Source organism: Mirounga leonina, unplaced genomic scaffold, assembly GCF_011800145.1.
Source record: "Mirounga leonina isolate KUSES-001 unplaced genomic scaffold, KU_Mleo_1.0 Mir_115, whole genome shotgun sequence".
Taxonomy (NCBI): Eukaryota; Metazoa; Chordata; class Mammalia; order Carnivora; family Phocidae; genus Mirounga; species Mirounga leonina.
The window spans coordinates 24,557,840-24,581,746 of NW_023270268.1; the positions used below are offsets into that span (position 1 = coordinate 24,557,840).

Below are 23,907 nucleotides of genomic sequence, written 5' to 3' on the forward strand. Positions count from 1 at the left end.
AGCAGTCATTGGAGGTAGCATCCAACCTTCTGGCAATGTATGTCTACCTTTTCTGTTATGTAAATGCAAGCATGGTCTAGGTTTTGGAATCCAGGTCAGGACTAGAGACATGAGGACAAAAGATGATAGCTGAAGGAAGGAAATTTGAATGAGACATTAAGGAAAAAAGAAAAAAAAAACAACAAAAGAATCAAACAAAAAGAATAAAGGGGGAAAAAATGAAATGAGAAGGGAATCAGCCAGAGAAACCCTATATTTTAATTAGGTTGCAGCAAGAGAAAAAGGGTTAGAAACTAATGGGTTTATTGTTGGGAAAAAATTGATAGAAACAAGGCAAAGAGAGAATTTTAGGAAGGAGATCCTGATTATTAGGGCTACAGAGAAATCAAGGAGTGTAAAGACTTGGAAAAGGACATTACATTTGGACCATTGAAAGAACAATTTCAGTATTTCAAAATGGCAAGAATTATATAAAAAAGGACTTTTGTACTTTTGTAAAGATAATGTTGAAGAAAAAGTTTTTGAAAAGTTAAATAGCCAAGTAATGCTAGTACTGTATTTTGCTAGACTTTGAAAACATTTGTAAAATATGAAATGAGTGATAATTTTAAAAAATCCATCATGGATTAGAAAATGAACTAGAGATAGGAAATGAGAAAAGTATGGTGAGTAGGCCTGTAAATGAAGTGACCTATATAAACAGTGGGAATCCTCTGGAAGCATGTGGTAATTTGTTCCAGATTTTTGCATGATACTGAGATGTAGGAAGCAAAATGCTGGTAAGGCAAACGGTGAGGAATAATTGGATATACCACTGAAGGCTGCAGGGTGGGCAGGAATCTGGCAAAGTGCTCTCATTTTTGGCAGCTGTGAAATTGATTCTTTAAGTAGATTGAGCTTTGTTTTGCTAAGAATAGTGAGTTGTGACTGGTTGATTCTGATATAGGAAAGAAATAGGATATGTTGAAGACATTTTAGGGTATACTCAGAGATATTGGCCCACTCTGATGATATGGCCAAAGACCAGCAACTAAAAAAGGTTGTTTTTTTTTTTTTAATTTTATTATGTTACGTTAGTCACCATACAGTACATCATTGATTTTTGATGTGGTGATCCACGATCCATTGTTTTCGTATAATACCCAGTGCTCCATGCAGTACATGCCCTCCTTAATACCCATCACCGGGCTAACCAATCCCCCCTCCCCTCTCCCCTCCAAAACCCTGTTTGTTTCTCAGAGTCCATAGTCTCTCATGGTTCATCTCTCCCTCCAATTCCCCCCCCCCCAGTTTTTCCCTTCCTTCTCCTAATGTCCTCCATGTTATTCCTTATGTTCCACAAATAAGTGAAACCATATGATAATTGACTTTCTCTGCTTGACTTATGTCACTTAGCATAATCTCCTCCAGTCCCATCCATGTTGATGTAAAAGTTGGGTATTCATCCTTTCTGATGGCTGAGTAATATTCCATTGTATATATGGACCACATCTTTATCCATTCATCTGTTGAAGGGCATCTCGGTTCTTTCCACAGTTTGGCTATTGCGGACATTGCTGCTATGAACATTGGGGTGCATATGGCCCTTCTTTTCACTACATCTGTGTCTTTGGGGTAAATACCCAGGAGTGCAATTGCTGGGTCATAGGGTAGCTCTATTTTTAAATTTTTGAGGAATCTCCACACCATTTTCCAAAGTGGCTGTACCAACTTGCATTCCCACCAACAGTGTAAGAGGTTTCCCCTTTCTCCACAACCTCTCCAACATTTGTTTCTTTCCCTGTCCATTTTTGCCATTCTAACTGGTGTAAGGTGGTATCTCAATGTGGTTTTGATGTGGATTTTCCTGATGGCTAATGATGATGAACATCTTTTCATGTGTCTGTTAGCCATTTGTATGTCTTCTTCAGAGAAGTGTCTTTTCATATCTTCTGCTCACTTTTTGACTTGATTATTTGTTTTTTTGGTGTTGAGTTTTAGAAGTTCTTTTTAGATCTTTGATACCAGCCCTTTACCTGTAGTGTCATTTGCAAATATCTTCTCCCATTCTGTGGGTTGCCTCCTTGTTTTGTTGACTGTTTCCTTTGCTGTGCAGAAGCTTTTTATCTTGATAAAGTCCTAAAAATTCATTTTTGCTTTTGTTTCGCTAGCTTTTGGAGATGTATCTTGAAAGAAGTTGCTGTGGGCGATGTCAAAGAGGTTACTGCCTGTGTTCTCCTCTAGGATTTTGATGGATTCCTGTCTCACATTGAGGTCTTTCATCCACTTTGAATTTATCTTTGTGAATGGTGTTAGAGAATGGTCCAGTTTCATTCTTCTGCTTGTGGCTGTCCAGTTTTCCCAGCACCATTTATTGAAGAGACTGTCTTTTTTCCATTGCATGTTTTTCCTGCTTTGTCAAAGATTATTTGACCATAGAATTGAGGGTCCATATCTGGGTTCTCTGTTCTGTTCCATTGGTCTATATGTCTGTGTTTGTGCCAGTACCATTCTGTCATGGTGATCACAGCTTTTTAATATAGCTTGAAATCGGGAAACGTGATGCCCCCAGCTTTGTTTTTCTTTTTCAACATTTCCTTGGTGATTCTTTTCTGATTCCATACAAATTTTAGGATTGTTTGTTCCAGCACTTTGAAAAATGTCATTGGATCCCCGATGTTTTGATCGGGATGGCATTGAAGGTATAGATTGCTCTAGGTAGCATAGACATTTTAACAATGTTTATTCTTCCGATCCATGAGCATGGAATATTTTTCCATCTTTTTGTGTCTTCTTTAGTTTCTTTCATGAGTGTTTTGTAGTTTCTAGAGTATAGATCCTTACCTCTTTGGTTAGGTTTATTCTGAGGTATCTTATGGTTTTTGGTGCTATTGTAAAATGGAATAGTTTCTCTAATTTCTCTTTCTACAGTTGCGTTGTTAGTATATAAGAAAGCAGCTGATTTCTGTGCATTGATTTTGTATCCTGCCACATTACTGAATTGCTGTATGAGTTCTAGTAATTTGGGGGTGGAGTCTTTTGGAAAAGTTTTCCACATAAAGTATCATGTCGTCTGTGAAAAGAGAGAGTTTGACTTCTTCTTTGCCAATTTGAATACCTTTTATTTCTTTTTGTTGTCTGATTGCTGTTGCTAGGACTTCTAGTACTATGGTGAACTTTAGTGGTGAGAGTGGGCATCCTTGACGTGTTCCTGCTCTTAAGGGAAAGGCTCTCAGCTTTTCCCCATTGAGGATGATATTCACTGTGGGCTTTTCATAGATGGATTTTATGAACTTGAGGAATGTTCCCTCTATCCCTATACTCTGAAGAGTTAAAAAGGGTATTTTAACTGCAGAAGTAATTTGGTCTAAGACTAGAAAGCAATGAAAATATTAACAGATCTGAGAAGGGAGGTACATTATCCCATTGGTAACCCTTAGCACTTAATATATTTTGTAGTTCTCATTGGTGACTGCATTAATGAAGACTTAAGCCAACATTAGAGCACACAAAAAAGGAAAGAAAAATCATGGATTACGGAAGGTGGACATATTAAAGCAATATTATTTTTGTATATATCCAGAAGACATTCTGAATTCTCCTATTAAAGTTTTATAAAATGTCTACAGATCCTCTTGGATTTTTTAAGTTTAATATTATATCTGAAAAAAATGACAACTTTGTTTTCTTCCGTTTTTGCTCATTATGCCTTTTATTGTTTTATTTTACTCATCTATCTTGAAATTTTAGTACAGTCTTGAGTAAAAGTGGTCATAGTGGGCATCTGTGTCTTATTTTTAATGGGTAATGCTTATCATGTTCCATGATTATGTATTATGTTTGCTATAGACTTTTGGAGAGATGTTTCATTCACTTTATCTCTTTAAGGTGGTTTTCTTCTTTTTCTAGCTAAAATTTGTGTTTAGTTTTTAAAATCATTAATGTTGTTGAATATTACAGAAATACTTTTTTCTAAGTCTATTGAAATGATGCTATAGTTTTGCTCCTAGTGGGTTGCATAATATACAGTATTTTAGTAACAGGAAACTCCCAGTAAACTTCATAAACAAAAAGACTATTAGTCTCTTCTCCAAGAAATGGGAAGTCTTTTTTCTCTTTGATTACCGCAGGTCTTGTTCTGAATCCTGTAGGCATGGTACTGATTGCAGCTCTTCAGAAGTCAGCAGGAATGAAACTGAATTGGGGATTGAGAGGGTCAGCTATTAATTTGCAAATGTACTGTAGTGTGTGTGTGTGTGTGTGTGTGTGTGTGTGTGTGTGTGTGAGAGAGAGACTTTGTGCCATCTTGGTTTCTTTTCCTTCATAGTCATTGATAACTGCAGTTTTCAAATATAAAAAATATAGTTAGATGTAGAAAGATTGATAATGTGATTTCAAATTATATAGAGTTCCAAGTAAAAGTATAGATCATGCTGGAGGGATGTTACAAGTAACCACAGGTCTTTATGTAAAACTTCAAAATGGATTAAACTTGTATTCCATTTTTATTCACTAGCATACATGGAATTTTTTGTAGCACACACTAGATATTATTAGAAAATATTTTAAATTACAATTAATGGGTTATAATTACCTCAGTCTAATAATACTCTTCTAAATTTCTTGCAAATAATGGTTTTTATAAAGTATTACTTTTTAAATATTTTTTAAAAGATTTTATTTATTTATTTGACAGAGAGAGAGAGATAGTGAGACAGGGAATACAAGCACGGGGAGTGGGAGAGGGGGAAGCAGGCTTCCTACTGCGCAGGGAGCCTGATGCAGGGGTTGATCCCAGGACCCCGGGATCATGACCTGAGCCGAAGGCAGAAGCTTAATGACTGAACCACCCAGGCGCCCCTTAAAGTATTACTTTTTCAATAAATAGTTAACTATTTAAAATCGATCACTTCTCTTCAGTATTATCTATATATTATATTCCAATAAGATATTCTGGAAAATACCTGATTTTAATCCAATAACTTGAGCAGCTTTTGCATGGGTGTAATCATTGTCTCCCATAAAATTGAATTAACTTTTGGGGGAAATTTGATTAAGTCATTTCTTCTCATTTTTACCCTCTTTCTTACCCGGCATCCCGGGATTTCCTTTTTTAACTGAAGCTATTGGTTTATATTGGGATCCTTCTTTGGGGGCCCTGGTATGATTTCCTAGTTTTGGGTTATTTTTTGTTGTTTTTGTTCAGTATAAAAATGACCTGTTTGTCGAAGTGTGTATTTGGATTTCAAGAAAAAGATTTTTTAAATGTGTGAGTTCTGAACCCTTATAAGGGTTTATTACTATAAAGGGCTATGTTTAACTTTTCTAAAGGACATTCTCTCATATTTAATTACATTTAATTAAATATTTCTTATGCTAATTATTTTTATTTCAGTTGTATATTACAAAAATTATACAAACATCTCCATACAGGGGCGCCTGGGTGGCTCAGTTGGTTAAGCATCTGCTTTTGATTTCAGGTCAGGTCATGATCTCAGGGTCTGGGGATTCAGCCCCACCTGTGTGGGGCTCCCTGCTCAGTAGGGAGTCTGCTTCTCCTTCTGCCCCACCACCCCACTTGTTCTCTCCTCTCTCAAATAAATAAATAAATAAATAAAATCTCTTTAAAAATTTCCATACAAATTAATAAACACTAATCATAGTTTTTCTTATTAAAATACTATATCATAGGGCACCTGGGTGGCTCAGTCGTTAAGCCTCTGCCTTCGGCTCAGGTCATGATCCCAGGGTCCTGGGATCGAGCCCCGCATTGGGCTCTTGCTCAGTGGGGAGCCTGTTTCTCCCTCTCCCACTCCCCCTGCTTGTGTTCCCTCTCTCGCTGTGTCTCTCTCTGTCAAATAAATAAAATCTTTAAAAAAAAATACTGTATCAGTCCCTTATCTTACATTAATGATAATATTCTCATGTTCTTCATATCATAGATAACTAAAGATTTGAGTAAATAGTAATAACGTAAGAACATTTGAGGATTAGACTGTATTAAGGAGTTTATGACTGATTTTATGGTGAAAAGGGCAGGGAGGTGTGCAGTAGGGTAGTGATGAGATAAGATACCTATTCTTTCTTGTGTTCTAGTCTATCACAATTTAGAAGAAAGAGACTCGTAAATGTACCTAGAAGTACAGAGCAGGCTTATATGAGTTATCAGTTTTTCAGAGTATAATCAGTAGTCACAATAATTTGGTGAATGATCTTCATCTTTGTGTGGAAAGGTCCATTCAGTATCATGAAAACATCTGTTACTTCACAAAGCATAAATATAATTTCTGTATTGCATTATTAGAAATTAATCAAGCCCTTTTTTTGCTTATTAACTCACAGAAACCTCACAAGGTTTGTCACAATTGAGCATGTTAATATATACATTTAATATTTACTGTTATACTTCCCCAAAATGAAGCACACTTTTCTGATCTTTAATCACAGAAGTTGGTAAGATGAACCCTTGCATATGGTGAATTTTTTTTCTTACATGGTTAAGTATTCTGGTTACTGAAAGGTTATCCTTTTTCCTTTTTGAATATATTTGGTCCTGTTTTCTTGCCCAAACAAACTTTGTAGGATGATTAAAATGTCATTTTAAAAAAAGTTCTAAAAATCAGAAGTGCTGTTGAGAATTCTGGTTAGTAAAAATGCCAGATAAACTAGATATTTTTGTACATGTAATTCAGTATACTACTTATAATTGAGTTTTGCTGTGACTTGAATTCCCAAAGAGTTCTAGGATTTTCTGATATACATGGTCCTTAAAGTGTTATAAGATTGCCTGTTGTGTGTTTTCCAAAAGTATTTAGTATTCTGTTATTATTCTTTTGGTTTAAGAGCTTGCCTCCTTTTTAAAAAAAAAACAAAAAACGATTTTATTTATTTGAGAGAGAGAGAGGGGAGGGGAGGAGCAGGAGGAGAAGAAGAAGCGGAGTCTGCAATGAGCACAGAGCCCCCAGGACCCTGAGGTCACAACCTGAGCTGAAATGAAGAGTCAGACACTCAACTGAGTGAGCTACCCAGTTGCCTTAAGAGCTTGACTCCTTTAAAAAATCAAGTTAATGAGTCACTCATTCATGCAAAGACCACTGAGGTGATTGTTGTTTTTTATTGAAGAATAATTGACATATAGTAGTATTAATTTCAGGTGTACAATGTAGTGATTTGATATTTATATACATTATAAAATGGTCACCACAGTAAGTATAGTTGCCATCTGTCACTATACAAAGTTGTTACAGTGTTAGTAACTATATTCCCTATGCTGTATATTACATCCCTATGTCTTCATTTATTTTATAATTGAAAGATTGTACCTCCCCCTTCACCTATTTCATTCATCCCCCCGCCCCCACCCCCTACTCTGGCAACCATCAGTTTGTTTTCTGTATCTGAATCTGTTTCTGTTTTGTTTTGTTTGTTGCTTTGTTTTTTTTTATTTTTCACATATACTGAAGTCATATGGTATTTGTCTGTCTTCATCTGATTTATTTCATTTAGCGTAATACCTTTGAGGTCCATCCATGTTGTTGCAAATGATTTCTTTCTTTCTTTTTTTTTTTTTTTTTGCAGTGTGTGTGTGTACCACATCTTCTTATCCATTCATCTATCAGTGCACATGTAGGTTGTTTCCATATCTTGGATATCGTAAATAATGCTGCTATGAACATAGGGGTGCATGTATCTTTTCAAATTAGTATTTTAATTTTTTGAGGAACCTCCATATTGTTTTCTGTAGTGGTAGTACAGCACCACTTTACATTTCCACCAGTGATACACAAAGGTTCATTTTTCTCCACATCCTCACCAACATTTGTTACTTCTGTTTTTGATACTAGCCATTCTGACAGGTATGAGATGATATCTAATTGTGGTTTTGATTTGCATTTCCCTGATGGTTAGTCATGTTGAGCATCTTTTTTCAATGCTTTTTGGCCATCTGTATGTCTTTGAAAAAATGTGTATGCTGGTCCTCTGTACATTTTTAAATTGGAATGTTTGTTTCTTGTATTGGGTTTTTAGACTTTATATATTTTGGTTGTTAATCCCTTATTGGATATATTACTTGCATAGATCTTCTCCCATTAAGAAGGTTGCCTCTTCATTTTGTTGATGGTTTTCTTTGCTGTACAAAAGCTTTTTAGTTTGATGTTACCCCATTTATTTTTGCTTTTGTTGTCCTTGCCTGAGGGGACAGATAAAAAATATTGCTAAGATGAATGTCAGTGAGCTTACTGCCTATGTTTTCTTCTAGAAGTTTTATGGTTTCAGGTCTTACGTTTATGTCTTTAATCCATTTTGAGTTAAATTTTGTATATGGTGAAAGAGTGGTCCAGTTTTACCAGCACTGTTTATTGAAGAGATGGTCTTTTCCCTATGGTATATTCTTGTCTCCTTTGTTATAGACTAATTGACCATATAAGCATGGGGTTATATTTAGGCTCTCTATTCTGTTTCATTGAGCTGTGTTTCTGTTTTTATGCCAGTACTATACTATTTTGATTACTAAAGCTTTGTAGTATAGTTTGAAATTTAGGAGTGTATCTCCAGCTTTTTTCCTTTTTTCTTAACTCGTTCTGGTTATTTGGGGTCTTTTGTGGTTCCATACAAATTTTAGGATTATTTGTTCTTTCTGTGAAAAATGTTATTGTAATTTTGATATGATTTGCATTGAATCTGTAGATTGCTTTGGATAGTATGGACACTTGAACAGTATGAATTCTTCTAGTCCTAAGCATATCTTTCCAATTATTTGTGTGTCTTCAGTTTTTTTCATCATTGTCATACAGTTTTCAATTTACAGGTATTTCATTCCTTGGTTAAATTTATCCCTATGTATTTTATTCTTTTTAATGCAATTGTAAATGGGATTGTTTTCTTAATTTCTCTTATAGTTTGTTATTTGTGTATAGAGATGCAACAGATCTTTGTTATGTTCATTTTGTATCTTGCAACTTCACTGAATTTACTTAGTCCAGTAGTCTTTGGGTAGAGGCTTTAGGGATTTCTATTTATAGTATCATGCCATCAGTGAACAGTAGGTTTTACTTCTTCCTTTCCAATTTGGATGCCTTTAATTTATTTTTTTTTCCTTGTCTAATTGCTATGGCTAGTACTTCCGAAACTATGTTAAATAAAAGTGGTGAAAGTGGGAATCCTTGTCGTTATTGATCTTACAGGAAAAGCTTTCAGTTTTTCACCATTGAGTAAGATACTAGCTGTGATCTTGTCATATATGGCCTTTATGATATTGAGGTACATTCCCTCTGTACCCACTTTGTTGAGAGATTTTACCATAAATGGATGTTGAATTAGGCGAAATGCTTTGTCTGCATCTTTTGAAATGATCATATATCTCCCTTTTGTTAATGTGGTATATATCATGTTGCTTGATTTGTGGGTGTTGAACCTTTCTTACATCTCTGGAATACATCCCATTTGATCATGGTGTATGATCCTTTAATTGTATTGTCAAATGGCTTGCTAATATTTTATTGAGGATTTTTACATCTGTGTTCATCAGAGATATTGGCCTGTAATTTTCTTTTTTTGTAGTGTCTGTCTGGTTTAAGTCATGGTAATGCTGTCCTTGTAAAATAAGCTTGAAAGAATTCCTTTCTCTTCAATTTTTTTGGGATAGTTTGGGAAAGATCGGTATTAACCCTTCTATAAATGTTTGGTAAAATTCACCTGTGAAGTTGTTTGGTCCTGGACTTTTGTTTGTTGTGTCTTTTTTGATTATTCATCCAGTCTTCTTACTGGTAAATAATTACTTATCTTCAGATTTTCAGTTTCTTTCTCATTCAGTCTTCAAAGATTGTGTTTCTAGGAATTTATCCATTTCTTCTAGGTTGTTCAATTTTTTGCTGTATACTTTTTCATAGTAATACCTTTATATTTCTGTGGTATTGGTTATAATTTCTCCTCTTTCATTTCTGATTTTACTTATTTGGGCCCTATTCCCCCCCCTTTTTTTTTTTTTAAATGAGTCTTACTAAAAGTTTATGCATTTTGTTTATCTTTTCAAAGAACCAACTTTGAGTTTCATTAATGTTTTTTATCTTTCTTAAGTCTCCATCCTTTTTTAGTCTCTATTTTATTTATTTCCATTCTGATCTTTATTATTTCTTTCCTTCTACTAACTTTGAACTTTGTTCTTTTTCTAGTTCCTTTAGGTGTAAGATCGGATTGTTTTTTGTAGGTTTTTCTTGTTCATTGAGGTGGGCTTGAATTGCTAGAAACTTCCCTTTTAAAATTGCTCTTGCTGTGTCCTGTTGATTTTGGAGCAATGTGTTTCTATTTTCATTTGTCTTAATATATTTTTTTATTTCCTCTTTGATTTCTTTCTTGACCCATTGATTGTTTAGTAGCATATTGTTTTGTCTCCATGTGTTGTGTTTTTTTCCAGTTTCTTTCCTGTAGTTGATTTTTACTTTCATATCATTGTGGTCAGAAAAGATGCTTGGTATGATATCAGTCTTCTTTTAAATTAAATTTGATACTTGTTTTGTGGCTTGTTTTGTGGCCTAATGTGATAATATTCTGGAAAATGTTCCATATGCACTTGAGAAGAATGTATATTCTGCTAATTTTGGATGGACTGTTCAGTTAGTATATCTGGTCTAATATTCAAGTTCAGTGTTTCTTATTAGTTTTCTGTCTGGATGATGTATTCATTGATGTAAGTGGGCTATTAAAGTCCCCTACTGTTACTGTATTATTGTCAGTTTCTCTCTTTGTCTCTATTAATATTTGCTTTATATACAGGTGTTCTATGACTGTTGCATAAATACTTACATGTGTTATATCTGTTTTCTTGTTGGATTGATCCTTTTATCATTATGTAATCTGCTTCTTTGTCTTCTGTTACAGTCTTTGCTTTAAAGTTCATTGTGTCTGATACAAATATTGCTATCCCAGCTTTCTTTTCATTTCCATTTGCATGGAATATCTTTTTCCGTCAATCTGTGTATCTTCAGATCCAAAGTGAGATTCTTGTAGGCAGTACATAGTTATGTCTTATTTTTTTAATGCATTTAATCACCTTTGTCTTTTGGTTGAAGCATTTTGTCCATTTACATTGAAAATAATTATTGATATGTATTTATTTCCCTTTTGTTAATGGTTTTCTGTTGTTTTTGAGTTCTTCTCTGTTCCTTTCTTTTTCTTTTTCTTTCTTCCCTTGTGATTTGTTGACTTTTTTTAGTGTTATGTTTGGATCCTTTTCTCTTTATTTTTTGTTTATCTGTTACAGGTTTTTGGTTTGTTGTTGCCATGAGGTTCATGTATATATATTGCTATGTATATAGCAATCTATTTTAAGTTGGTGGTCGTTTAAATTCTAACACATTCTAAAAGCTCTACACTTTTATTCTTTTCTGCCACCATGATTTGTTTTTGATGTCGTATTTTACATCTTTTTATTTAGTGTATCCCTTAACTAATTATTATAGATTTAGGTGATTTTACTACTTTTTCTCTTAATTCTCGTACTAGCTTTATAAGTGGTCAATCCACTATGTTTTCTATGTGTTTGCCTGTACCAGTGAGGTTTTTTTTTTCATATATTTTATTTTTAGTTGTGGCCTTTCCTTTTATGCTTAATGAAGTCCTTTTAATATTTCTTGTAAAGCCATTTTAGTGTTTATGAACTCTTACAGGTTTTTCTTGTCTGGGAAACTCTTTATATCACCTTCAATTCTGAATGATAACTTTGGTGGGTAGAGTATCCTTGGTGGTAAGTTTTCTCCTTTTCAGCACTTTAAATATATCATGCCCACTCTCTTCTGATCTGCAAAGTTTCTGCTGAAAAATTGGCTGATAGTCTTGTGGGGGTTCCCTTATATGTGACCAATTGCTTTCCCCTGCTGCTTTTTAAATTGTCTTTATCTTTGAGGTGCCTGGGTGACCCAGGCAGTTAAGTGTCCAATTCTTGATTTCAGCTCAGATCATGATCTCAGAGTCATGGGATCAAGCCCTGCGTGGGGCTCCGTGCTCAGCAGGGTGTCTGCTTGAGAGTCCCTCTCCCTCTCCTTCCCTCACCACACCTCCCCCTACTCACATGCTTTCTGTGTCGTGCTCTCTCTCAAATAAATCTTTTTTTTTTTTTTAAAGATTTTATTTATTTATTTGACAGAGAGACAGCAAGAGAGGGAACACAAGCAGGGGGAGTGGGAGAGGGAGAAGCAGGCTTCCTGCTGAGCAGGGAGCCCGGTGCGGGCCTTGATCCCAGGACCCTGGGATCATGACCTGAGCCAAAGGCAGACACTTAACCACTGAGCCACCCAGGCGCCCCAAATAAATAAATCTTAAGAAAAAAAAAGATTGTCTTTATCTTTGATTTCTGACATTTTAATGATAATCTGTCTTGGTATACTTATCTTTCCTATTTCTTTGTTGAAGTTCTTACTGTGTTCATATTTTCATGAGTTTGGTAAACATCTTTATGACCATTAGTTTTAATTCTTTATTGGATGGGTTGCCTATCTCCATTTTGTTTCATTTTCTGAGGTTTTTGTCTTGTTCTTTTGTTTGAAATGTATTCTTCTCTATTTTGTCCAGTTGTCTGTGTTTATTTTTATGACTTATGCAATTCAGCTATATCTCTTGGTTTTGAAGGAGAGTCTTATTTAGGAGTTGTTCTCTGGGGCCCAGAAATGCAGTCCCCCCTAGCCACCAGAGCCTGGTGCTCCAGAAGTATTCCCTGTGTGGACTTTGTGTACCCTCCTGTTGTGGCAGGGCTGCAACTTCTACAGGCACACTGCTAGGCAGAGTTACTGTCCTGTCAACTGCAAAGTCTGGCTGAGGTGCTGGGTTGTATGGAACTCGTAGTGGGGAGTTCCCCCTGGCGTTAGTAGTCTTGAGGGAGGTTTCCAAATTGGCACTCTCCAGTACTGGGATCAACATGGCTGAAGAACTAGCAAAAATATCTGGGGTGAGGTCCAACTGCCTCCTGCCTTTCTGGCACTTGTTCCATGATTGGTAAGTAGATCCCCTTTACCTATGTTTTGTGAACTTTTTTTTGATGTAGTGTTTTTGATTGGTTTCTGGATTGAGTGAGTCTGTGTGGGAGCCCTTTAAAAGTGGATTTTCCGGGGGGGGGCGCCTGGGTGGCTCAGTTGTTAAAAGTGGATTTTCCTTTCCCTATAGTTCTGTAGCTTTCCTGATGTACTTCCTGCTGGTTTTCAAAGCCAGGCATTTTGAAGTCTTGTCTCTCCTGTGCAGGATATTAGGGTTGGGGTGCATGATATAGAGCTTGAATCTTTCCTTCCTCAAGTAAAAGTTCCATACCTCTGAGATTCCTCCTGTCCATGGAGCACCACATCTGGGGTGTGGTGTATTATTTAGCGAGATTTTATCTCTGCCTCTTCTACCCATCGTGGTATTCCCCCTTATTGTGGAGGCTCTTTTCATCCAGTATCTAGGCCCCCTTTAGAGGGAATTATTTCAAATATAGTTGTAAATTTTGTGTCCATGAAAGGAGGTGAGTTCAGGATCTTACTACACACCATCCTGAACCGTGACCTTGATATTGTTAACTGTATGAAGCTGGGAAGGGCCATTCCATTAGGAAATGCAGCTCTGCTGCTTTGCAGAGTTTTTGCTCTGATGAGAGCTTTTTGTTTGAAGAAATATTAGTCTGGAAGAAAACCGTTATCAATCTAAAGATGGCTGTTTTGGGTATGTGGAAATCTGAGACTAAGTTGAACTGAAAATATGGCTCTTAGGAAATTAATAAAGTTATGTTAAGTGGTTTTTATGTACCAAATCTTGGTTAAATGCAGCTCAAAACAAAGTAAGCTACTGAGGGTCAAATTAGAGTAATTCTAGTCAAAAGAAAATACACTACAGTATTTTTTGAATTTAGTGTTTTTTTCATTCTCATACTTGAGAAAATGATTTACCAATCTATTTCCTAAAAGTAACTTATACATAACATAATGTATACATGGTCAAATCTTATTACCAGGTGAGCTCTGTTTTTTGGTCAACATTATTCCTTTGTTTTAAAGAGCCTGAAGAAGTGGCTTAATCTGAAACTTCCTGTCTCATTTTAAACATGTTATGACTGAGAAAAAAGAGTCTTTCTTTTAGGACATCCTCCTCCCACCTTCACTCCCACCCCAGTATCATGGCCTGAGAAATTAATATCATCAGGCATTGCTCAGAAAGGTAGTTATAAGTTTAAAGAAAATTTTACATAATGAGAGTCTTTAGATAAGGTCATTTCTAAATATTTTCTATGAAAGATGGTATTCAGTGAATATGTATGCCATCATATTTTAAAAGCATCAACAATTTTAGATCAGGTAACCTAGTCTTTAGTGGCTTTTTTTCCCTCACACATACTGTTCTGGGAGGTGACCTGGTGCTCAAGTCACTTATTCAAGGAGCAGGCTAGTATAGAGGGCTGGGAAGGATGTCCTTCTTTTTTTTTTTTAAAGATTTTATTTATTTGTTTGAGAAAGAGAGAATGAGAGACAGAGAGCATGAGAGGGAGGAGGGTCAGAGGGAGAAGCAGACTCCCTGCCGAGCAGGGATCCCGATGCGGGACTCGATCCCCGGACTCCAGGATCATGACCTGAGCCGAAGGCAGTCGCTTAACCAACTGAGCCACCCAGGCGCCCCAGGATGTCCTTCTTAATAGGGTTCCAGCTTTTTTGAAGGTTTCAACAAGCCTTTTGAAATCTGTCCTTGTAGAAGCATGGTAGTTAATCATGCATTTACTGTCACATGTCCTTTCTTTTAGCTTGGATGAGAGAAATTACTGTAAAGATAAACACAAAAGACTTTGAGCATCATTTCTTATAAGATTGTCTTTGGGGAATTTTTGTTTTTAATGTTGTAAGATTTGGGTGCCTCATTTGGGTTTTTGCCCTTGGAGAGTAATAGCCAAGAGCTTCAGAGTGGTTGCTGAATTTCTGGCATACAAAATAGAGAACAGTAATTTTTTGAAATAGCTTTGTAACCCATCTGGGTTATAAAACTAAAAGTTTTGGTATACTATATCATATTTATGATTTTCCTCTTTTCATTTCGCCATTTTATAATCTCTTAACCTCGTAGAGCACTTTTCTTATGGGATTTTGAATATTCTTAGTTTTATACATTTTATTGCAGTATGAGACCACAGTAATAATTTTGCTTGGAATCTTTAAATATTTTTAAAGTGGTTTGCAGAATAAATTTAAAAAGTTATCCTTTTGAGTAGCAAAAATAAATGACATTAGTAATGTAAATTAATTTACTGCTGTTTTATTAAGTTAGGACTGAAAGCACTAATATGTGTGGGATCTTCTTGTATTTATATTGTTGGGGTGTTAGTTTCAAACCTACTAAACAAGTAACCTAATGCAAACTTTAAAATTCAACTGGATTATTTGTACCTGTTAGTACCTCCAAGTGAGATATTAGGTGAATCATAGAGACCACAATTTGGCAGCTTTTAGAAGAGAATACTCAATTGGGATACTTCTGGGCTTCCAGGAATGTTGTTTGGAACCAAGGAAACTTAAAAAAAAAAAAAAAAAGGAGTCTCAAGTAGTTATGGAATTAGTTGTGAGTTTAGAAACTTCACTCTAGTAAGCAAATTAAATTCAAATTACTGTTATAAAAGCAAAAATAAAATTGAGATCGTTTATTCCTTTTTTCTTTTATCCTCAACATACTTTTTGGGGTACAGGATATTGAGGTAGTTGTATATATGAACTGATATAGTATGTGCTTTTTCTCTTAACTTTTTTTCTTACCCCTTCTCCTACCACTTTTTTTAGTCCTCTCACAGCACAAATAATCTGCCTAACTTTTAAGTTAGAAACCTTGAAAATTTACTAAATTTCTCTTCTTTCATTTCTGTGTCTAAGTTCCACCATATTCTCTCATACGTTTTTGTATCTCAGTCCTCCCTTTCTAAAGCTACTATGCTAGTTTCTCTGTAAGTACTCTATACCACCATTGGAATTATCTTTCTATAATACTCACTGTGTGCCTGATAATTGATTCAGCCATTTTTTATGCTGCTAATGATCAGCAACATTAACCAGTGATTGAGACTGGTCAGTTTCTTTTTTTTTTTTCTTTTATTTATTTATTTATTTAATTTTTTTATTCTTGTGTTAATCCCCATACATTACATCATTAGTTTTAGATGAAGTGTTCCATGATTCATTGTTTGTGCATAACACCCAGTGCTCCATGCAGAATGTGCCCTCCTCAATACCCACCACCAGGCTAACCCATCCTCCCACCCACCTCCCCTCTAGAACCCTCAGTTTGTTTTTCAGAGTCCATCGTCTCTCATGGTTCGTCTACCCCTCCGATTTCCCCCACTTCATTCTTCCCCTCCCGCTACCTTCTTCTTCTTTTTTTTTTCTTAACATATATTGCATTATTTGTTTCAGAGGTACAGACCTGAGATTCAACAGTCTTGCACAATTCACAGCACTTACCAGAGCACATACCCTCCGCGGTGTCTATCACCCAGTCATCCCATCCCTCCCACCCCACCCCCCACTCCAACAACCCTCAGTTTGTTTCCTGCGATTAAGAATTCCTCATATCAGTGAGATCATATGGTACATGTCTTTCTCTGTTTGACTTATTTCACTCAACATAATACCGTCCAGTTCCATCCACGTCGTTGCAAATGGCAAGATCTCATTCCTTTTGATGGCTGCATAATATTCCATTGTATATATATATACCACTTCTTCTTTATCCATTCATCTGTCGATGGACATCTTGGCTCTTTACACACTTTGGCTATTGTGGACATTGCTGCTATAAACATCGGGGTGCACGTACCCCTTCGGATCCCTACTTTCGTATCTTTGGGGTAAATACCCAGTAGTGCAATTGCTGGATCATATGGTAGCTCTATTTTCAACTTTTTGAGGAACCTCCATACAGTTTTCCAGAGTGGCTGCACCAGCTTGCATTCCCACCAATGGTGTAGGAGGGTTCCCCTTTCTCCGCATCCCCGCCAACATCTGTCGTTTCCTGACTTGTTAATTTTAGCCATTCTGACTGGTGTGAGGTGGTATCTCATTGAGGTTTTGATTTGGATTTCCCTGATGCTGAGCGATATTGAGCACTTTTTCATGTGTCTGTTGGCCATTTGGATGTCTTCTTTGGAAAAATGTCTGTTCATGTCTTCTGCCCATTTCTTGATTGGATTCTTTGTTCTTTGGGTGTTGAGTTTGATGAGTTCTTTATAGATTTTGGATACTAGCCCTTTATCTGATATGTCATTTGCAAATATCTTCTCCCATTCTGTCGGTTGTCTTTTGGTTTTGTTGACGGTTTCCTTTGCTTTGCAAAAGCATTTTATCTTGATGAAGTCCCAATAGTTCATTTTTGCCCTTGCTTCCCTTGCCTTTGGCGATGTTTCTAGGAAGAAGTTGCTTCGGCTGAGGTCAAAGAGGTTTCTGCCTGTGTTCTCCTTTAGGATTTTGATGGACTCCTGTCTCACATTGAGGTCTTTCAACCATTTGGAGTCTATTTTTGTGTGTGGTGTAAGGAAATGGTCCAGTTTCATTCTTCTGCATGTGGCTATCCAATTTTCCCAACACCATTTGTTGAAGAGACTGTCTTTGTTCCATTGGACATTCTTTCCTGCTTTGTCAAAGATGAGTTGACCATAGAGTTGAGGGTCCATTTCTGGGCTCTCTATTCTGTTCCATTGATCTATGTGTCTGTTTTTGTGCCAGTACCATGCTTTCTTGATGATGACAGCTTTGTAATAGAGCTGGAAGTCCGGAATTTTGATGCCGCCGGCTTTGCTTTTCTTTTTCAACATTCCTCTGGCTTTGCGGGGTCTTTTCTGGTTCCATACAAATTTTAGGATGATTTGTTCCGTTTCTTTGAAAAAAGTGGATGGTATTTTGATGGGGATTGCATTGAATGTGTAGATTGCTCTAGGTAGCATTGACATCTTCACAATATTTGTTCTTCCAATCCATGAGCATGGAACGTTGTTCCATTTCTTTGTGTCTTCCTCAATTTCCTTCATGAGTATTTTATAGTTTTCTGAGTACAGATCCTTCGTCTCTTTGGTTAGTTTATTCCTAGGTATCTTATGGTTTTGGGTGGAATTGTAAATGGGATCGACTCCTTAATTTCTCTTTCTTCTGTCTTGTTGTTGGTGTATAGGAATGCCACTGACTTCTGTGCATTGATTTTTATATCCTGCCACTTGACTGAATTCCTGTATGAGTTCTAGCAGTTCTGGGGTGGAGTCTTTTGGGTTTTCCACATAAAGTATCATATCATCTGCAAAGAGTGAGAGTTTGACTTCTTCTTTGCCAATTTGGATGCCTTTTATTTCTTTTTGTTGTCTGATTGCTGTGGCTAGGACTTCCAATACTATGTTGAATAGCAATGGTGATAGTGGACATCCCTGCCACGTTCCTGACCTTAGGGGGAAAGCTCTCAGTTTTTCCCCATTGAGAATAATATTCGCTGTAGGTTTTTCATAGATGGCTTTTATGATATTGAGGTATGTACCCTCGATCCCTATACTCTGAAGAGTTTTGATCAAGAAAGGATGCTGTACTTTGTCAAAAGCTTTTTCTGCACCTATTGAGAGGATCATACGATTCTTGTTCTTTCTTTTGTTAATGTATTGTATCACATTGATTGATTTGCGGATGTTGAACCAACCTTGCAGCCCAGGGATAAATCCCACTTGGTCATAGTGAATAATCCTTTTAGTGTACTGTTGGATCCTATTGGCTAGTATTTTGGTGAGAATTTTTGCATCCATGTTCATCAGGGATATTGGTCTGTAATTCTCCTTTTGGATGGGGTCTTTGTCTGCTTTTGGGATCAAGGTAATGCTGGCCTCATAAAACGAGTTTGGAAGTTTTCCTTCCATTTCTATTTTTTGGAACAGTTTCAGAAGAATAGGTATTAATTCTTCTTGAAATGTTTGGTAGAATTCCCCTGGGAAGCCATCTGGCCCTGGGCTTTTGTTTTTTGGGAGATTTTTGATGACTGCTTCAGTTTCCTTAGTGGTTGTAGGTCTGTTCAGGTTTTCTATTTCTTCCTGGGTCAGTTTTGGTAGTTGATACATCTCTAGGAATGCATCCATTTCTTCCAGGTTATCTAATTTGCTGGCATAGAGTTGCTCATAATATGTTCTTATAATTGTTTGTATTTCTTTGGTGTTGGTTGTGATCTCTCCTCTTTCATTCATGATTTTGTTGATTTGGGTCATTTCTCTTCTCTTTTTGATAAGTCTGGCCAGGGGTTTATCAATCTTGTTAATTCTTTCAGAGAACCAGCTCCTAGTTTCGTTGATCTGTTCTACTGTTCTTTTAGTTTCCATTTCATTGATTTCTGCTCTATCTTTATTATTTCTCTTCTCCTGCTGGGTTTAGGCTTTATTTGCTGTTCTTTCTCCAGCTCCTTTAGGTGTAGGGTTAGGTTGCGTACTTGAGACCTTTCTTGTTTCTTGAGAAAGGCTTGTATTGCTATATACTTTCCTCTTAGGACTGCCTTTGCTGCATCCCAAAGATTTTGAATAGTTGTGTTTTCATTTTCATTGGTTTCCATGTATTTTTTTAATTCTTCTTTAATTTCCTGGTTGACCCATTCATTCTTCAGTAGGATGCTCTTTAGCCTCCATGTATTTGAGTTCTTTCCGACTTTCCTCTTGTGATTGAGTTCTAGTTTCAAAGCACTGTGGTCTGAAAATAGGCAGGGAATGATCCCAATCTTTTGGTACCGGTTGAGACCTGATTTATGACCTAGGATGTGATCTATTCTGGAGAATGTTCCATGGGCAGTAGAGAAGAATGTGTATTCCGTTGCTTTGGGATGGAATGTTCTGCATATGTCTGTGAAGTCCATTTGGTCCAGTGTGTCATTTAAAGTCTTTATTTCCTTGTTGATCTTTTGCTTAGACGATCTGTCCATTTCCGTGAGGGGGATGTTAAAGTCCCCCACTATTATTGTATTGTCGATGTGTTTCTTTGCTTTTGTTATTAATTGCCTTATATAATTGGCTGCTCCCATGTTAGGGGCATAGATATTTACAATTGTTAGATCTTCTTGTTGGATAGATCCTTTAAGTATGATATAGTGTCCTTCCTCATCTCTTATTACAGTCTTTGGTTTAAAATCTAATTTGTCTGATATAAGGATTGCCACCCCAGCTTTCTTTTGGTGTCCATTAGCATGGTAAATGGTTTTCCACCCCCTCACTTTCAATCTGGGGGTGTCTTTGGTTCTAAAATGAGTCTCTTGCAGACAGCATATCGATGGGTCTTGTTTTTTAATCCAGTCTGATAGCATGTGTCTTTTGATTGGGGCATTTAGCCCATTTACATTCAGGGTAACTATTGAAAGATAGGAATTTAGTGCCATTGTACTGCCTGTGAGGTGACTGTTACCGTATACTGTCTGTGTTCCTTTCTGGTCTATGTTGGTTTTAGGGTCTCTCTGGCTTAGAGGACCCCTTTCAAGATTTCCTGTAGGGCTGGTTTTGTGTTTGCAAATTCCTTTAGTTTTTGTTTGTCCTGGAAGCTTTTTATCTCTCCTTCAATTTTCAATGACAGCCTAGCTGGATAGAGTATTCTTGGCTGCATATTTTTCTCATTTAGTGTTCTGAATATATACTGCCAGTCCTTTCTTGCCTGCCAGGTCTCTGTGGATAGGTCTGTTGCCAGTCTAATGTTTCTACCCTTGTAGGTTACATATCTCTTCTCCCGAACTGCTTTCAGGATTTTCTCTTTGTCTATGAGACTCGTAAGTTTTACTATTAGATGTCGGGGTGTTGACCTATTTTTATTGATTTTGAGAGGGTTGTTCTGTGCTTCCTGGATTTTCATGCCTGTTTCTTTCCCCACATTAGGGAAGTTCTCTGGTATAATTTGCTCCATTACACCTTCTGCCCCTCTCTCTCTTTCTTCTTCTTCTGGGATCCCAATTATTCTAATGTTGTTTCGTCTTTTGGAATCGCTTATCTCTCGAATTCTGCCCTCGTGATCCAGTAGTTGTTTATCTCTTTCTCAGCTTCTTTATTTTCCATCATTTCATCTTCTATATTACTGATTCTCTCTTCTGCCTCATTTATTCTAGCACTTAGCGCCCCCATTTTTTTTTTTTAAGATTTTATTTATTTGAGAGAGAGAGAGAATGAGAGAGAGCACATGAGAGGGGGGAGGGTCCGAGGGAGAATCAGACTCCCCGCCGAGCAGGGAGCCCGATGCGGGAGTTGATCCAGGGACTCCAGGATCATGACCTGAGCCGAAGGCAGTCGCTTAACCAACTGAGCCACCCAGGCGCCCCAAGCACCCCCATTTTTGATTGCACCTCATTAATAGTCTTTTTGATTTCTACTTGGTTGGATTTTAGCTCTTTTACTTCTCCAGAAAGGGTTTTCTAATAACTTCCATATTTTTTTCAAGCCCAGCTATTTAAAGTGATGATTCTGAACTCTAGATCTGACATCGTACTAATGTCTGTATTGAGTAGGTCCTTGGCAGTCGGTACTACCTCTTGTTCTTTTTTTTGAGGTGATTTTTTCCGTCTTGTCATTTTGTGCAGAGGAGAATAGATTAATGAGAGAAAAAAATGCTAGCAGAGTAACCATGTCCCCAGAAAATATACTCTAAACAAATTAGAAAAGACCTGGCGCAGTGGGATAAGAAAGGGAAAGAGAGAAAAAAGGAAAAGAAAAAAATAGAAAAAGAAAATGATAAAGATAAAAATAGAAACAAACAAAACAAACAACAACAATAATAAAAAAACCAGAATGTGATTAAATATGATCAGGCTGGTATATAGATCAGTGCCACACACTAGATTTGGGGTGTATTTTGGTCTTTTAGAAGAAAGTGCCTCCCAAAATTTTAAAGAAAGAAAAACTTATATGTGTACAAAAATAAGGGTTGATATGATGAAGGGATGGAATATGAGTGTAAAGATGGAAATTATAAAAAATTTTGTAAAAGGAATTGATAAGAAGTTGTTTGAAAAAAGAAAGAAGAGGATTTAAAAAAAGGAAAAAGAAAAAAAAAAGGGAGAGGATGTGATCAGGCAGGGGAATAGAAAACCCCATATACTAGAGATTTAGGGTATATGTTAATCTGTTAGAAGAAACTATCTCAAAATTTTAAAGAGAGAGCAACTTATATATATAAGCTAAAAATATGGGTAACTACTATGAAGGGATAGAATATGACTCTAAAAATGAAAAATAAAAAATTTTTCTTAATAAAAGGGATTGATATGATGTTGGTTGAAAAAGGGAAAAAGAAAAATTCAAAAAGAAATAAAAAGACAAAAAGACAGTTAAAAAAAAATTAACTTTGAAAGACTAAAGAATCATGGTAAAAAAGCCATGAATTCTTTGTGCAGTAGTCCCCTAGCACTGGAGTTCTGCCGTTCTCATTGATCAGTAAACTTGGTCTTGGCTGGCTGTTCTCACTGATCTTCTGGGGGACGGGCCTGTTGCCTTGGTTCCCAAATGTCTTTGCCAGTGGCAGAATTGCCCCATCCTTGCCCCCTCCTGGCTAAGTAATCTGCTCGGGTTTGCTCTCCGGATCTTTTGTTCCCTGCGAGCTTTCCGTACAGCTTTGGAGGCGGAGAGTGAAAATGGCGGCCTCCCAATCTCCGCCCCGGAGGAGCCGAGAACTCGGGGCCTCGCTCCTCAGTGAGCCCCCAGAGAAAAGCCGTCAGTCACTCCCGTCTCCCCGGTCGCCGGCCGCACTCCGTGCTCGCCCGGCCTGTGACCACGCGTTTCTATCTCTGGCACCCGATCCCGGGTGGAGTCTCCAAACCCAGCAGATCCCTGTGGTGCACTCCCGCGCAGCTCCTCCCGGGGGAGGAAGGGGAGTCTCCCCGGATCTGCCGCTTGTTGGGTCCCTGCTGGAGGAGCAGGGGCCCGACTGTGCCGCGGATCGCGGTTTAGTGCCACCCCGAGCTGAGAGCCCGCGCCTGGGCTCCGCCTCTGCAGCCGGCTTCCCTGCTCCGTTACCTGGGAGCTCTGCCGCACTCAGCCACCCCTGGTCTTTCTGTGACCCCGAGGGTCCTGAGACCACACTGTCCCAGAGGATTCCACCCCCCGCTTAGCCACCAGAGTGACGTCCCTCGGCGGAGCAGACTTTTAAAAGTTCTGATTTTGTGCTCCGTGGCTCTATCACTTGCCAGAAGCGGCCGACGGAGGCCCCTCCCCCGCTGTCTATCATCCCGAATATCCCCTCGGATTCACTTCTCCGCACGTCCTACCTTCCAGAAAGTGGTTGCTTTTCTGTTCAGAGAGTTGTTGCTATTCCTTTCTTCGATCTCCTGCTGGGTTTGTAGGTGTTCAGAATGGTTTGATTCCTATCCAGCTGAATTCCCGAGAGTAGACGAAATCCAGGTCTCCTACTCCTCCGCCATCTTGCTCCGCCCCCGGAGACTGGTCAGTTTCTTAAGCTATTTTAAACTTGGTATTTAGAGCTTGATTCTAAATGGATCCTAAATGGAACCAGAATATAGGGAAGAGAGGTTATCTTGTTGGCATTGAGAGAAATAGCAGAAGATACAATCTTTAAATCACAAAAAGTATCTTCTTGCATTGTACATACATTGGTTTCTGTTTTGCCTGGAGCTTCTGGTAGTATAGGCTAACTTGGTACTGACTGTGGTTAGTGAAAATGAGCGTGACTATTTGAGAGAAAATAATGTTATATAGTATTTTGAGATGAAGAGTCATTTAGGAAGTGAAGATATGGTTTATTATTGGGACAACATGGAAGCATTTCATTTAACATAAAAGCCAGAAAGAGAGATTTGTATTGTGTCAATATTTTTGGGATTGTTGGCTGCCTAAAGGTTTATAAAGTTAAAGGATTTCTTGAACAGACTGAGAAGGGTCAGGCAAATTACATTTAATATTGCTTTTAAATTAATGTAGCATGTTACGGTTAAGAGCAT

At 37.3% G+C, this 23,907-nt stretch overlaps 1 protein-coding gene across 7 annotated transcripts in view; it reads left to right on the forward strand.

The window, feature by feature from the left end:
- TBC1D5 (TBC1 domain family member 5) overlaps nucleotides 1-23,907 on the forward strand; it is a 587,710-nt gene that overhangs the window by 143,474 nt on the left and 420,329 nt on the right. The window lies entirely within an intron of this gene.